Genomic DNA, 4,405 nt, shown 5'->3' with positions numbered 1-4,405 from the left:
TATATCTGATAAGTGGGATATTTATGCAACCTAAAATAATTTTCTCATGCCATGTAATTCGTTTTAGCTATTTATGCTAAAATAGTCACTATTTATGCCATTTTACACTAAAAATTCATAAATCATGCAAAATGAAATAATTTCATCTAAAAATTTACATATAGTGTGTAAATCGTGCATGTGACAACATATTAAAGTTTCATAGCCTGGTTCGAAGTTTAACTATTTTTAACCATTTTACCTCTTTTAATCCATTTTTATCTCATAAAAATCACAAATCGTGCAATATTAATCAAATTAATACGAGATTTTACACAAAACTTGTAAAATATGTATATGAGGTTATATAAAATTTTTAAGGTCAGAGAGTAAGTTTAACCATTTTTAGTCATTTAACCTCCATTTATGCTATTTTATCACATAAAAATCATAAATTATGAAATATTAATCACATTAATATGATGTTTTACATGCAATACATAAAATATTCATGTGAGCTCATACTAAAATATTACGGCCAGTAGTGAAGGTTAACTTATTTTAGTGAATAAAACTTCATTTTACTCATAAAAATGTAATTATTTCACTAAAAATCATAAAAATGAACAATAAATTACCATAAATCATAAAAATGACCTAAAAACATTTTAGGACCAGAATATATAACACGCATTATGATTTCGTGACTTACTCTTATAAATCACTAATTTTTAGTTTTATATGTTAACATTTTAACTCGGAAAAACAATAACCGATTATGCATGCAACATCCTATGCTCTGATACCACTTGTTAGTATCATATACCTATTATTAGACTCTTCTAATAATGAACTAATTAACTTCTTAACTTGTGTTCTTTAGATCTAGTGCATGCATAACAAAATAAGTGATTAATAAGAAAAATAATGTCCCTTACATTATTATTTTCGGATTTATGGGCACAAGTAAGGTGTCCTTACTTCACTTGTTCTTGAGCTATGATAAGTATTAGGATGATCCTCCAAAATCCGAATGTAGAGATTCTCCTCTTGATTGCACCCAAGATTTAACCCTTATCTCTACTAAATAATATTTGCTAGATATTTATTTAGTAGTCTACCTTAAAATTGATTACTAATACTCATATATTACATTAATAATATTAGTAATATCATTGAACAATTTCTTGTTTCTAAAACTTGTTTTAGAGAGTATTTGTGAGAGTAGAGAGAATAGGAAGCATTAATGAATGTTGAATGTTGAGTATTAAAAAAAAATGAGAACAAAAGTCCTCATAAGGGAGAGGAGTGCCGGTTTTGGTAGTCCCACAAAGCCAATGCATGGCATCCTCTTTTCCCTTTTTTTACTTCTCCAAAAATAGACTTACAAGGCTATATAGAGTAGGGTGATCATGATGTTTTTATCGCTCATTTAAATAAATCATCCACCATCTCTACACTCTCCTCATTTCGGTCCTTTGGTGTAAAATGGACCTTCATTTTATTTTGTCAATTTATCACTTGTCACACAATATGTCACATGTAGTATGTTACATGTTATTAATTAATTTAATGCATATTTATCAAATAAATATTATTTTATAAATTAATTAAATTACATACAACAAATTGACTACCGATACTTGATCACATAAATAAAATGGGTCATATAATTATAATTCACAACATCTTGTAATTATAATTAACCATTCATTCTTATCTCAATTGTTTCACAAACACTAATCAATTTTAGTAATAAAGTATTTTCATTACTAAAATAAATCTTATTTAATCCCATTACAATAAGATATAAATATTCTCTCTCACAAATGAATTGTTCAATTGTAAGAAATTGATTAACTTGATTAACTTGTATCATACAATTAACCAACTTTACTGATAAGGGCATCATCCTTTAGGTGTGACCTTAAGGGATCGACTGACCACCACCGTCCTACGACAGTAACGTCAAACTCTAGCAAACCAATCGTTATCGATTAATGTTGATCAGTTGACTATTTAATTTATCATCCCTTTCGTATTCTTATTATGATTTAATTATGATATTAAATCATGTGATCGCACTATTGTTGAGAACACATACTCCAACACATAGTATATCATAATATCACAAAGACATTATACGGTGGAATAAATTCAACATCAAACGAATAGATATGATACAAACTAAAAAATACATGAAACAAATTCACACACTTTAAAATATGCCAAGACCATCAGGCATCAGCACAACAATTGATAAATCAATTCATACGATTTTACGTAGTGACTAAAAGAAAACTATTAGCCAGCATTTTCACAAATGTAATGACGGAACTGTTCAAAACAAAATATTTCGTGTGTTTATGATCAAACAATAAATAAATAAAGACATTAAAAGGCTTAATCATATATTATAGTAAAGCTGAAACCGCAAGCCTATTTAGTCGATACGTGTCAACACGTACTCCTACGCCACGTGTCATTTGCTGAAATTCTAAGATTATAAAAAAAAAAATTGATACATGCAAAATCACGTACAAAATGCTAACATAAAATGATAATTATTGATTCTTACTAAACACATGAATACTTGATATGATATTATTTCCATAATAGGGAGAGCTTATTGAAGGAATTAACATGATTATAGAAGAAATTATCATTATTAAATTAAATTTGGAATTAAATCGTGCTTTGTTGAGAATCCGTCTAATCTACACTTTATATCGCAATATTAGGCAAATAAATTTTTGGTCGTTTAGGTAAATTTTATTTAAGGAACAAAAATTATAAATATGTCATTTTTTGTTCATTTTTTCTTGTTTATCATATTGTTCATTTTCAATTTGCTAAATTTCCATAAATTCTTCACTTTCAATTTGCTAAATTTCATATTTTTTGTTTTTAACATTAGTTGTCATGCTACAAAAGCAGATCATTGGAGGGTCGCAGATGAATACTCAATCAAATAAGATTATCCAATTAGAAATTTAGCATATTAATTGGCCAAATTTATTCAAAATGATTTGGATTATGATTATTCTAATTATGATTATCCTCATTAACGTTAAAAGGGGATTCCTTTCCAATTAATTCCAATGAGTAGATTGGACTGGAGTACTCCATATTACTCTCCCTCCGTCAAAATCATTTATTTATCTTTGATATTCTTTGTGAGAGGTCTTTTAATCAAAGGTACAGAAATAAATGAATCGGACGAAGAGAGTATCTTTCAAGAAATGTAGCTAACACAAATTGATTGAACAATTTATTGGAGAAGAGTAAGATAGTGGTTAATATTGGATTCGTATAAATTGATATGTTAAATAAATCATCCTTTGATTCATTTTATTTTGTGCTATAATCTACTCTTCACAATACTTATTTTAACTTGCAGTTACTCTAATTAAGGTTGATTTAAAAATATATATCTACCATATAATATTACACAAGTGACAATACAACACTAACTAATGACGTAGAAATTTACAACCGTTATGGTTGTATTTACCACCATTTTGATATTTCACATTATAAATACATAGTTGGTATTTCTTAAGATGGAGCTAAGTAACATCGTACTTGAATGGATCGACAAGCTTATTATTAATCCCTAGATATTATGCTTTTGTCCTATGTATTTTATTTGACCCGTTTTAAGTTTCGGATGGGGTATTAGAATTTAGAACGTAAACATTGATATTCCAACGGGGTAGGAAATCCATTTTATACAACTTTACTTAAATGCGTATGAGAACGTAAACATTGATACGCCAACAGGGTAGGAAAATAACATGTGTCGCATTGCAATAGTTCCACTTTGTGTAATAACAATTGGGTAAATGAAATATGAAGTTTCATACTCCCTTGAGTCCTTTTGTCCCGATCATTTGTTTGCCTTTGGTTTGGATACAAATGCCAAGAAAAGAGGAGGGGGTCAATTATTAAATAACAAGTGAATCAAATTGAGTGTGGAGTATCAAACTACTTATCAAAGACATTCCTAGAATATAAAGCTACACAATTGATTGGGACAACCCAAAATGGAATAAGCAAACAAATGAGTGGGACAAAGGGAGTTTCATATAAGGAGTTACTTATCCATTGTTTTACACAATTCAAGTTCAGATCAAGCTTTGGTCCTGAATTTGGGTGTCGGGTAGGATTATTCGGATCAGCTCAATTTTGACAAATCTAAGTCGAGAAAAAAAATCATAGTATTTCGAATAAAAAAATCATAGTATCAAAAGTGTATGGGTAGTAGACAAAGTGAAATTTTCTTAAATTTAATAATTTACTAAATCAAAAAAATATGTAAGTTGTTACTTTTAATAATACTTTCCGTTTCTACCTGTGCAGTGCACGAGTTCAAAAACTAGTTAAGATAATAATAATAACTCAAAAAACACCCTTGAAAACATAT

This window comes from Silene latifolia, chromosome X, assembly GCF_048544455.1.
Source record: "Silene latifolia isolate original U9 population chromosome X, ASM4854445v1, whole genome shotgun sequence".
NCBI lineage: Eukaryota > Viridiplantae > Streptophyta > Magnoliopsida > Caryophyllales > Caryophyllaceae > Silene > Silene latifolia.
Note: the sequence above shows the minus strand (reverse complement) of the source record.